The 13,983-nt window shown below is 38.5% G+C and overlaps 1 long non-coding RNA gene across 1 annotated transcript; it reads left to right on the plus strand.

Moving 5' to 3' along the window:
• The first annotated feature begins 3,285 nt into the window (after positions 1 to 3,285).
• LOC147752552 (uncharacterized) lies at positions 3,286 to 5,820 on the plus strand. Its single transcript, XR_015313735.1, has 3 exons — positions 3,286 to 3,611; positions 4,140 to 4,314; positions 4,740 to 5,820. It is a non-coding gene; the product is annotated as an uncharacterized LOC147752552 (long non-coding RNA).
• Positions 5,821 to 13,983: the final 8,163 nt, after the last annotated feature.

A 13,983-nucleotide genomic window follows, 5' to 3' on the forward strand; every position in this document is an offset into this window, starting at 1 on the left:
GGTAAAAGAGCAGCTTGCCTTGCAATTGTTTTCAGGTTGAGTTTGATGGTGGCGGTTTAATGCTGGTTGCTGTTGCCTTCCCTGCTTCGTTAAGGTCCCTTCTGCAGACCATCGTACAGGCTCCCCTTCAGCTTTCCTGGCCCTCCTTCTCGGACAGCCGGGCCTGATGGCCGGGCCATCCTCAGTGGAAAGGGAGAGTGTATGAACCGCGAGAGAGGACATCAAAGGCGCTAGCATTAGTAGGGTTTCAACATAGATGGAAGAGACCTTAGAGAGGTCATGGCCCTGACGTCGGTGGCCTCGTTAGAGCTAATGTTAGAGCTGGCGTAAGGTCACTGCTGTAGCAGCACAGCCGAGTTAATGTAACCACTGTGATAGGATACGGCGTAGAAAGTTGATAGTTGTAGACCTTTGCTTTGACAATACACTACCCAATACTGTCTTTCCTCGTAATTCAACTCACTCTTTGCTCGTTGAGAAGCCCAGTCACTTGTATCACAGTTAATAGTGGCATGGCTATGCAATATACGCTGTTGTGGGCGTAGTTAATGCCCTTTATCATTTTGAAAATATGTGTCCTGTTAAGAGGAAGACAAATATGTTAAAGAGCAGACGCTTTATCGGCAGTCTTTGGATTAGGTTATAATATGGCCCTCTTGCGAAGCTTGTTGTGTTCAACATATTTGCCTGTCAATGATATCATCAAACAGATAAAAAGAAAAAATTTGATGGGACAGCAAGCGCTTTGGACGATACGCAAAAGGGAGATAGACATAGATCATACATTTCTTTGGTTTTTTTTCGGGGCAATTTTGTTGAAGTTGGTTCCTTGTTGCGACAACAGTGCAATAGTGATTCGCATATCCCTTGATGTAGAAGAGAGTCAACGTGCCTATTTCGGCGAGTCAACCAACCTATGACCCCAGTAATTATGCCGTAATCAAAGTTTGTTCTGTCTGCGTTTTATGCTGCTTTCTACAGAAGGAGAAGTCAGATTTTCGAGCAGTAGACCGCGCACGTCGGGAGTTGTAGTGCGATGTACGTAGGATGATAAGAATACTTCTTGCAGGATTTCGTGCGATTCGATACTATGGATAGTGCAAAGATGTAGCGCCTGTTGTGTTGAACCTTCCGAACTATCGCCTTATCCTTCTAGCGATACGGTCTCATCTAGGTTGCAGAAGCTGGATTAAGCCATTCTTGACACCGTTACTGGATGCCATTTTTATGGAGAACAATTAAAAATATGGTCTTTGTAAGATTACGGAGCATGGGCTTTAATATACTTTTCCGCAAGGGGCAGCTTTGCTGCTACTCCCCAGTCTAGCGAATATATTTGTTTGTGGCATTATTAACACTAAACTTACCCTTAAGGGTCGATTTGACTGCCTGAAAATTTCTTACAAGTTCACGTATTTTAATGGTGTTACGTCACCATCGGTCCGCCATTAAATATATCTACACGTAACTAGAAAAACAATTAACTATTTTAAAGATGGGTCTGCTTGACCGGGCACAGTCATGACAAATGCATTGTGTATAACTATATAATAAATGCATATTGAACAGGACTAATCAATGATTTGTTTATTGAATAATGTTCTTATAGATCCAACTAACAGAGATGAACAGGGATGCGACATTTTGGCCCAAAATCTCACCAGCTCAACAAATTATATTCCCCTCAAATATAAAAGCCCTAAATATTAATTTGTTCGCAATTATTCGTCAATCACTGTAAAACAATTAGTTTTACCCTAAATGAATTACTTAAAATCTATCTTAAAAATATCTAAATCACTTAAAATCAAGTGCGGTATCATCAAGGTGTCAGTAGTGAAGAACAACATTACTTTGGCCAATTTTTGCTAAAAATCATACTAATTAATAAAGTTTATGTTTACCATTCCTTATGTTGTTTACAAGTTCGCCACCTGTAAAAACATTGACTAATTTGAGATTAACGAAAAACAATTGTTTATTTTGTCCAACCGTTGTGTCGATTTCGTTAAAAACTGGTACTTCAAAACAAAGATTGAAAAGTTAAACGACTAATTAACTATGGTGGCCATAGATGATGATCTCATTGTTTATAACAATAGTTTAGTACAAAGTGTACATCTTGAAGGTCTAGCAAAGCGCTCCTGTATAAGCCCATGTAAAATGCGTACACCTTTTGTGGAACAACAGAGTAAATATTATAGTTGCTCAAAGAAAAATTTACTGGCTGTGTTCGCGTTAGCTGTCATGCCGTGATTAATGTATTTAGTAAAGATAGTTAAGAGATAATCACAAGTCGGTTTAGTCCACCTTAGCGATTTCAATCGAAATGGCAAAGGCGGTAGTGACAGCATTTTCGCGACTTGAATCCAGATATCCGTGCAGAATATTTTTACGCCAACCTTCCTCACAACATCCTGCCGGTAACGACAGAATAACACAGAGTCGGAGGTAAGCTGTTCCCAAATCTTTTAGCTTTCTGTGTGAGTTTCGTTAGATTCATAAAATTAACTCGCCAAGGAGTTGTTTCTTCTATCCTGTCCTATTATAAAGGCTGTTTCGTTGGACGTCTTTTGTAGCTGCCCAGGAAATTGTTCGATGCACTGTATGATTATTTAACGCATATATAGGAATAGTTCACATAGAAATAGTGAACGCAATAATAGAGTAAATATGAGACTATATCAATAATAAAATAAATATCATTAGTAAAAATGACCGAATAAAGCCAACGGTTTTACGGAGGACCATCAAGCCGTGGTGTATAGTGGGTATCGCAATTCTCGAGATTCGTAGAACTTAATTTGGTGTGCTATCATCATTTGGACGCAACTGAAGTTCCAGTTCGCGCTTCAGAGCCTATCTAGTGTACCAAAACTGGTAACTATCTGTTCTGTAAGATTATTTCTGATGTGCTATCCGCTACACGCTTGAGAAGTGCAGCGTGGTGTAGAAGCGTGTTTAACTATATATAGGAGGACATATCTTACTTTATCACTAAGAATAATAATCATCAGTGTTGAAACGGATACAGAATAAACCGGTATCGAAAATCTAATTCAAATATATGAGCTGATATAATAATAAGCAAAAAGCAAAGTAATCAAGCGCATGCTATTCGCGGTAAAAAACCATACGTTGACAGGAAATATTGAAAATTCTTGTGTAAAGGTTTTTTGCAATCAGTTCAGCAATACACCTTTGATTAATATACATCTAGAAATCTGTAATTTTTCGAATTTAATTTTGTGCAGTTTTTGGCGCCCCCTTCTAATTATCCCCCGAGTAGTTTCGGTTTTCTGTTTACATTTGTTAGAGACTTAGAGTTCAGAGTGCCCGGCTGCGAAGTAAAAAATCGGTGGTTTGAATTCTGCAATAAAATACACCTATTACATTAAACACACAATAAGAATAGTTTCGTAGTTATGACGATCATCCCGGAATGTTAAAAAGTGTGAGATACTATTTGTGAAAAGATCTAGCGTGTTCATGTTTTAAGCGTATCTGTTAGATTTCATTTTTCGTCGATGTCGCTTTCCTTCGGTGAGCTCGCGTCAATTTTCCCATGAAGACAACTCGACTTGTACCGTAGTAAATTGATGAACATCTCGGTGAGCTCCTTTCAGTGACCTCAATTTAGTTACATATACAAGAAGGGACTTCCGGTCATAATCCTCTTACAAAACGTTGTTCGCAGATCTTAAATATCGTGTTTATTGAATAATTTTTTCTTCAATTTCTTGTAAAATCCAAAAGCGATTTCGGTAGTTAGTAATGTTCATGCTAATCTCTACGCATAACATGCTCTACTTACATAACATGCACTTTTTTCAATCGTATTGCATACTACCTTCAAATTAGATGTATGTTAGAGTGTTTTGTGCTATTTATTCATTTTGTTTGTCTAGTATTATACAACACGTATTTCGTTGTACATTTAACATAAAATTGTATACATACATACTTGATGTTATGAGAATTGGAAAAATCCTCTAGCGGTGGCTTGGATGGTAGGCAAGTCGAAAGAACTAGTAAGCTTGCGGCTTTCAGCCACGCAGAAGTAGACGATGAATGTTAATATTATTATTTTATATGTTATGATAAATATCACGTCACTTATATAGCTGATTGTTGTGCAGGTACTAACTGCTGCGAAAGGTGCAGCAGCTATGCCGGACTCAGGTGAATCCAAACGAAAGAGAAGAGTGGAAGAAAACAACGATTTCATTCAGCGAAAGCAAAAGTGTCCAGAATGTCTGGAACCAACTGGGAGGTTATTAAAACAGGCTAGAAAAGCTTGCGAAGAATTCAGCGGTAATACGGCTATTCTAGTTCTATATAGAGCATAAGAGTAGAAGTACTGTTTTAACTAAGTATAACTTCAAAACAGCTAGCCCCCTTTCAGCACGACAGGAACTATTTAGAGCGCCTCGCTTGTCCATATATTTAGCAGGCATCTATGACATGTCCTGGATCACAATAGGCATAAATTATGTTTTTCTATTATTTGGGCTGACATTTGCCAATGATTTCAGTAATTTGGTTTCGTTTGGATAAAAATGTTTTATTACAATTCAGCTCAAACATTTAATTACTCTCTGTATACGTATAGGAACAACAAAATATCGTGGAGCAGTAGTGATGTTGGTCATAGATAGTTAAGTCAATATTGCCAAGTAATTGAAAGAAGTTAAATTGTCAGTTAATGGTGTCGTTTACGTTATTGCTACACACATTAGAATCCACCATCTTCTACCAAACTCGAGGACAAGGATAGAGAAGGCCTTGATAAAAGAACATCAAAGATAGAAGAAGATGAAATCAAACAGCTTCGAACGCTTACAACACTTGGCTACGATCCGCGATTCCTCCACGAGAAGCGCCATCTTATCTGTGATTTCGTTTTAGAATCTCTTATGAATGGGTAATGCCTTGCACATGTCTACACCTATGCGTTTGATTTCTAGTGCGCTTAACATAAAGCTATATTATTATATGTAATACGTACTTTACCTTTATTAACCAACAGCCGAGATATGTACAAGTCTGCTCCTGGATGCCGTTGCAAGATTGCGAATTACAGAATCATTTTGTAATGTACCTATTATAAAATTATAGAAAAATACGCTATAGCCACGTTTGCTCCTTGTAGTTTAAGTGAAGATAGCGGTTGTTAACAGAATATGATTCAATAACATGGGAAAAGTTCTGTGTTAAAGTCTCGATAAAGTTTCACTGTTTCACCTAGATTACCTATGCATTGAGACATGCGTGCATATAGTAAAAAATGAACGCGTAGATAGCAGAATTTCTCTCATTTTTTTCTCGTTGGTTTTCTAGGTCTTCATAACATGAAATCAAAGCGCACAGCCAAGGGCTCTTGTAGGAAGTGGTAAATCGGTCTTTGTGCCTGAGCTTTATAAGCAGAAAACAAAGAAAGCCAAAAACAAATGGAGATGATCTTAAAAATTGCATCAGCTAATTATTTGTTCGCATTTAGGGTGCGAGCAACGTATCACGGACCTAGGCGCAGATTAAAATCGTGTTAATGTGGGCAGCAATTTTACACTAGCTACTCTGAATACAAATGAGATCGAAACGATTCTAGGGGTTATATATGGAACGGTAGCACGTAGGACACTCGGTAAGGTATTTTTTTTTTATCAAGAATGAATGTTATTATAAATAGTAGAAAAAGACGAAGAAACATCTGATGGAGGAATTACTATTTATAGAGTAAAACTACGAAAAGGAGACGCATTTTCGATATATAAAAGACTGGTGGATCAATAAAGTCATAAAGCCTTTCTCAAAGATGGACGATGGTCGATCGGTTTTCCTGTCTTAAAAGCGTTTTGTTCAAAACACACTTCTAGCAAACTAACGCTGCTAGTGATTACTTGAGAGTCTCACGCTGAGGTATATGTTTTTTATACTGTGTCTGATCTGCGATTGGTTGGTACGTGTACAGAAATAGGCAGGAGTTATCTGGGGTATCCTATTTTTTCTGTCAACTCGACAATTCTAGCGCACCTCTTAGCCATTCGTTAGCTGCTGCAATTTAGAGTTTGTGGTAGATTGACACGTTAATCTGATTGCCACTGTGATCAGCAAGTGAGATTCTACTCAGATCACTTCTTTAAGGCCGTGGATGTACATCTGGTATCACTATTTGGTATTTGTACAGTATGTACTGTTTATTATTGCTGGTATTACTATATGTACAATATAGAGTAATTTCGGCACAGTGTCTTGGGCCGCAAGACCCAGGTCGACGACACCCACTATTGTAATAATTGTCATGATTTACGTATAATAATACTAACCGTAACACAGGCAGCGGCAAGAGCGTCACATTATACAGAGGAAAATTAGCTGATTGCGGCTGAGTTTCAAAGCTCATGAATCTTCAACGACATGCGTAATTTTAACGCAACACAAAAGAGTGCGACTCTCAATAACAACTCACAACTTCTCAAAGTGGCATTCAAAACTACCTAGAAAAAAAGCCAATATTCTACAGCTAGGAAACTTTACCAAAGCCCCCCGATACTGCCGAAGCAAATATCCCAAGGTAAGGCCCGATATCCGTAAACGACACCCACACATTAAGATGAAACAGGACTACATAACGCTTGTCACAGCCATTCACTGACGGATTATGACTAATCAATTGTTAATTCGAAATTCAAGTTCACGCGAAAATCGTTGTCTGATCTGATAGTTAAGGATGTCATTTGGAGAAAATAGTTGACACTTTCCATATTATAGAAAGGGTAAAAATTAATGGAAGACTGGAAACAACTCGGTAGCAGGCAAGGGGTTCTAAATCAACGTAAAAAACTTGCCCTATATTTTTTCTATACTTTAGCGAAACTATTTTTCGATCATTACGCCTGTAGATCATTACGCCATTAGAATAAGCAAACGTAAAGCAAAAAGGTAATACAAGTTATACGGAATATTATACCAATAAGCATAACGTTGAGGTATAATGACCTCCTGAACACGTAGCAACCTTTGCGTTCCATATATTGTTCGGAATCTTGTTATCATCATTTGAATTGATAGATAAGTACTTCGGTGCGAATTAATTAAACTTGAAACAGAGGAAACTGGAACGAACGCGAACTTACCGTTTCCTCTGTTTAAATGCAACCGCCTTCAATAACCAATGCGTTCATCCGAAAATGCACATTACCCAACGTTTAGCATTAAATGTATCATTAATATAACCGTATGTATCATTAGTATAAATATGACTAGAGCTTCACTAGTTGTGACATTACCTTTTTTAATTTTTTTAAGAAGGGGGAAGTGTTATTCACATTAGTGAACACCATCCGGGATGGAAATAAGTCCGGCAAACTTAGTTTGATTTTAAAAAATCACCTCTTGTCATCTCTCTCTAAACGTATGCCAATGATTTGGAACCGCTGAAATGTTATGTTGATGCAGTACAGACGTTGGCGACTAAGGGTTGGTTACTTCAGTCAACACGTGACCAACTTAAAATGCTCATGCAAGGTTATCGATTAGTATTTGCAACGGCTTGATTCTGCCAAAAATCTACCGTTTGATACGTTACGTACACATTCGAGTAATGATCAAGGTGTCGTTGGAACGTGGGCAAATAACACGAGGTTCGCTGTCTCCTTGTAAGCCTTAGATAAAAATAAGAACACTATGACGTTTGAAAACACGTCTTTTCACATAATTTGAATGCTTTTTATTTCTACGTCGTTATAAATTTTCAACGATTCCACCAATGTTAACCACATCCAGAATTGTAAGACTTGTCATACGCTCAAGGGTAATAGTTTGTGGATCTCACTTTCGCTATAGCTGTTCCTGCTGAATTTCAGAATGGCATCTACGGAACAGATACGGGTCACCACTCACAGTTGCTGCTAGGCTACGTTGGCTATCTCAGTGAAGATTTTCGTTTTGAAAACGTAGCCTTAAATACGCAGTCTTTTCTTAAGGGAATACCAACGACTATTTTCAACCACGCCTGTATATGCGGCACCTATGGAATCAACTGGCCATTGTTGTGACGCATACATGTATCGAAAAACGTATCAAGAATACGACTGGATAAAGTCTAATGCATTATTATACTCGATTTGAAGGACGGGTCGGGTCGGAAAAGCTTTCAAGCATCCATATAACCTACGGTACTGGGCCTTCTGGCTGCCAAAAACCTCGACAGCGAAGTCTACGGTCAAGCGAAATAAGAAGTCGTAATACGATTAAACTCTTCTATTGTGAGAGAGAAGACTCGTCCAGAACTTGGTCTTAAAAATAGCTTTTAAATTCTCTCTCTTAACGTTGGAATCGACAACGAACCCGTGCAGTTATACCCGCAACCTACTGAGATATCGTCCAATGGCGGTCTATGACAAATACTCTCACTTCGATTTCTACAAATCGTCGTCCTTAGAAGGCACCACATGAAACGGGCGCTCTACTAAGTCAACAAGGTCCTAAGTTGGGCAAGACCTCAGTATTAGTTTAGTAGTTGTCTGGTTCTTTTAATACCTAACTTTGGGAACAGTTCGTTTATGAAACGACGTTTAGGCGTATCAGTTTTGTTCAAAGCGGGTCACTCGTAACGAGATCGGAGATGTTCGAATTCGTGTCTTGTGGATCCAACGATCACCACATGAAACTAGTAAATTCCAACGCAATGGAGTACAACTTTTTTGTCATTAACTAGAATTGGTAAATCGGCATGAAAGCGAACAACGACAAGTTCTCGTGGCTAATTGCTCGTGCTTAATACACGTTTTCATTATGACAAGACCAACAGCTAAGTCAGCAGAATGTGGTGCTTTAAAAAAATACGTTACCCTGTACAGTAATATACCTTTTACTTGGATAATGGACGCTAGAGCTTATAACACTATTACCAATCCCATAGGCTAAATGCATTCATGTATCCTTCTTTATTTTGCGCACACCGTGTCCACAAACGAGTACGTAAACCTATCGAGTGAATCCATGAGACACGTTAGCACAAATATAGCGATAGACATTATTGGGCACATTCACAGCATGAGTAGGTACACTTTTTAGCGAGTGTCCTTTCTGTAAGGACGAAATCCATGAACACAAGGACCAGATCGACAGACCCATTGTTTCCGTTTTCACCATTATCACTTAATTTGTTGGCATCGTCTATCTATCTTGACCGATAAAATCAGTGTTCGACAACGTGGCGTGTAGATTGACATCGTAGAAATCCAGATCGTTTAGGTATCAAAATTAGTGTAGACGACGACAAACTGGTCCTGTCAATAAGTTGATATCGGCAAATTTTCTTAAAATGCAGCCGAATCGTCTTTGGAGAAGATGTATACGATTACGATCAGACGACCGGTTTGACCAAAGTAGAGTAGTTTCCACAACATTGTGACTTGCTTATCACAGACACGTGATTCAAGCAGTCACCTGTAACGCGATTTAGGTAGCTTACAGGACGTTCTTCAACATGATATTGCTGTAAAATTTTGTTGATTTATTGGAAATTGCTATGTATTACTTGCACCATAGAAAGGGAAACCTTGAGATGTTTTTAACGCTTCATTAAAAAAACAGGGAACCATCTTATGCTAAATTAATTTACCTAGCAATTTCCTGAATTTCGTCCGTAGCACCTTCGCGTGCACGAACCCTGACGTGTTGCATAAGCTTCAACCATACTGTAACGCCGTCATATGATCTTTAATGCTATAAATCATCGTTCTATAAAAATCAAAACCCAAGCAACGAGAACCTAACAAGGCTTGCTTCTGTCGTCCTCTGTCGTATCAACGTAGCAGATGTACAAATCGAATATTGGTAGAAAGCGTAATCAGGGATGGTAAGTAAAGTTAACAAAAAAACTTCGTTTTTTTGTTCGATCATCACATCGAAAAATTTCGTAATATTTATACAGTAAACTTTTATAGTGTACACAATATTGCAGACATTGTATAATATTTCTCTTGTTATTTATTTTGCGTCATTTTCTTAGTAAAAACAAAGAAACTCTGCTCAATAAATAGATTTGAAAAACTGAGAAGCTGCACTCCATGTCTTTCACCAGCCAATATTATAGATTGTGCTAAATTTAGGAAGGCGGACAACAATGCTCGCCACAAAAACAAAGCTACTCTTAAATTACATAGCAACTGGAACGGAAGAAACGATATGCACACTTGATCTATACCTCTTCACCTCAAAGGAGAACGACAAAGACAGTGGAAAAATTTGACCTTTTCTTTTCTGCTGTAAACGCATTTCGTTGGGTCAGAAATCACACTAATCTGTACGTGACAGTGTGCTTCTTATACCGTCGTGGTGTACCGGCCATGGTCGTTATGGTAAGCGGATTTCGTTCGTCTTCGGCAAAAATATCTATACTACGAGTGACATGTTTAAGAGATGCATGTCCTGCGCATCTCCGAGGCACACTAAGAGGCCGCACTTGGCTGGTTTTCTGATCGTGGAGGGTTTTTGCGACGCGGGACCAAAAAAAGAGCGACCCGGGACCAAAAAAAGAGCGACCCGTCAGGACATCGATATTCTTCGAGATTCTTCTCAGAATGGCGAAGCCTGTTTCAGCGCCTGGCAACAACGTTTCTTTTTAGTTATTTCCTCATGCAAGTAGGTGATTCAAAGAAAACTAGTCTAGCATTTACATTCTACGGAAATCGGAACATGGTAATGTGTACCTGAGTGCACTGGAGCAAAGCTGTTCCAAGTCCTTTTGCTAACGTACCTAAGAATAATTTGTATATAGCCGTTTCAATGATTTTCGTAATGCTACAGAATCGAATATACTATTTTCCTTCGAAAATTTTTGGTCAAGTCTAAATAAGATTAGCGAGCTTTGTCAAGATTGTTCTTTGGCCGTAGCGAATGCCAGAGTAAGGACTTTTATAGTGACAAACAAGGGTTCTTTTGTCGCCTTCTGGTAGACAACAGCCGCTGCATGGAGCGACATAATAATAATAAGTAAAGTTTACGATCGCTTAAAAGGACAGCTTTTCCCATCGTATTAGCATTCACGATAAAGTACGTTAGGAAAACTCGAATATATGGAACTCCTTAGCCCATGAACCCAATCTTCATATGCAGGCGGGTTCGAATTCGGTTAGCACGTTTGGTTGACGAATGAGATAAAGAGTATGAGAATACTGCACTGGCCTGTTTGATTTAAGCAGTGCAGTATTAATTGGAATATAAAACAGACAAGTATCTGTAGTCTACAGGAGTATCAAGTATTAGTTAATAGAATATTGACAAAAAAGTTGTTCCGACAATGCTAGTTGTTCCTTGGCGCATTTACTGCGGGAAAGGACTTTTTGACAATGCTACCGGCAAGTCTTTATTTTGAGCGAGACATACGCATCGTAAGGACATCCATTGCACACGTTTTAGACTAAACGCACTAAGCAACGACTCTATATGAGTCGTTGCTTCGAGGTTGAATGGGCAGCAGAACTCTTATATATACAGTGCCCTCCGAGCTTAGGGGGCTCGTATCTGCTAGATATTCCTGGCACTCGAGGACCAACCCGGAGGAAAGCATTAAAGCCATGCAGCGCAGCACTAGCCACACCGATTCTGACTCTGATTGACGCGGCTGTTAAATTGCTCCGTTCTGGCGTATTATTATATTGAACGTACGATATACATATTATCTTTTATTACCGGGAAGCGTAGCTCAAAAGATGCATTAGTTGCCATTTAACTCAGTCAACTTTTCAATCTCAATACAGATAGGCTACTGCTAGCCAAAAGAGTAACTGATTATCTGTCCACTAAAATATATATAATATATATAAAATAAAATTCGTATTAAAAGAAAAAAAGATAAATACACGAGCTACTATTGCAAAAATTTATTTGTTATAGCCAAAACGTATTCGTCTTGATGAAATCATTTTTAACATCCTTTGTTCCACCCGCGCATTATTTCTAAGTATTTTCAAGTAACAAAAAAACCAGAATGGACCAATTATGAAACAAAACAAATATATAATAACACGATATCTAAAGCAGGCTTATATTTTCTTTTCGTTCACGATTAGTTTAGCCATTTTCATCATTGAAATTCATCAATAACAATACTTTAGCACTTATAAGCAAATAAAAGGAATTTATTATATGGTTTAACTAGGAAATTTGGTTTAATCGTACGGCCTGCAAAAAAGCGATCTCAGGACGACATGCGCCTCACCATTTGCAAGGTGCATTCCCAGACGAAAATGTCCTCCGTTGAGTTTCTTGTCTCCTTTATAAAAGTTGTACATTTCCACAACGTGATAAAGCTGCCCAACAGAATAAAAAAAACATTTACAGGATTAATACCTTGGCACTGAATGGCAAACATTACACTAAGCCGCGTTTTCTCACGACATTTTGAACTGCTGAGCAAAAAAGCTACTCGAACAACGGAGCGAATTGAATGAAAATTATCTTTTCAAAAATAGCGCTTTTGTATATTTTCGAAATTTCATGTTGGGCAAAACTCATTTTAAACTTTAGGCACTTACATCACGCTCCTGTTGAAGCCTGACATAATGAATATTCTCGTTCGATTAGGATACTTCACTGATTGCTTGCAAGTGATTGCTATTGTAGCCGCTATAAGAACCGATTTCTACTAGAAAAAAAGAAAAGAAAATCTGCCTCAAGTTCTGTCCCGATACGTCCAGCAAATCACCAATGAATCGAGCCTGATTTTGACTCAACAGATTTGTATACATGTACATATAGTTGACTTCTGCATCTTTACTTGCAATGAGGGTTTCGAAAGTATCATTAGCATACCACGCCGAATTTCTTTTGATGTCTGGCAATGTAAAGTGGCTTATTCAATCGGATCGATCGGCTAGAACCACAGGTTCTATGCACATCGTAACCATTATGGCCTAAGTTGCTACAATGATGACTTGCCTCACATGTCGAAAGGCCATTCAAAAGCATGTAAGGCGTCTAACACATGCAGGCGGACGGCGTCGTATATCTACAAGCGACCTAGGACGTACAAAGCTCTGGCGAAGTTACGCCATGTTCAATGATCTTGACCTGATCATTATCGATGAAACAACTAGATGGCATAAGGGTGGTCATCAGTTTCGCGTGACTGTGTAGACGTTTAGTCCTTAATTGATAAGCCTAGGGACATCTAAAAATGTTTAGGTTCGAAACCGGACAATGGCCACGTGGTGTGTTCACCAGAAAGCCACCAATATGAGCCAATACCGGATACAAAACTTTACACTGTACATTTCGTGGTTACAGGTTAATGAATAGCGTTCATTGCTCGAGATTTCCGGAGCAGAAAGAAATTGTAGAGAATAGTTATATCTGACGCAGGTATAGATCGTCCCATAAGCATGACCCAATTGTGCTTCCTCGCAGCTACACTGCACAATATCTTTTTCACTAATTTTTTCTTGATGTGCACGAAAATTTTGTTCGAACTTTGATGCTGGAAGCTTGTCGTTATTTTCGTAGTAGTTCCGAAGATTACTGTCATCGATTTCCACCGATTTTCCATCGATTTTCCAGGCATTTCGAACTGGTCGTGCCGCGTCGCAGTATTCTCTGAAACGTTATCCAGAGAGAACACGTATTTCGGTAACAAAAACACAATTCAGCGGATGTGTCGATTGTTCGGTAATCCTTACTTGAATTTAATATGTCATGTCCTTTGTGAAATCGAGCAAACTTTCTATAAATTACTGCTTCATTGTTTCAAATTAGTGGAAATTGACAGAGAAAAATTTTGAGAATATATTGTAAACTGATCGTAGATTCTCCTTGCTTACTGAAAACGCTTTTTACTTATTTTTTATTACGAGAAAACATGTTATTTTTATTATTATTATTATTATTATCATCATCATCATCATCGTCGTCGTCATCATCTGCGTTTACAGCCATCTTCTTCAACGTTCTTTTGTTATCTTATCGTGGTTACTATGA

Source organism: Varroa jacobsoni, unplaced genomic scaffold (genome assembly GCF_002532875.2).
Source record: "Varroa jacobsoni isolate VJ856 unplaced genomic scaffold, vjacob_1.0 scaffold_1166, whole genome shotgun sequence".
Lineage (NCBI taxonomy): Eukaryota > Metazoa > Arthropoda > Arachnida > Mesostigmata > Varroidae > Varroa > Varroa jacobsoni.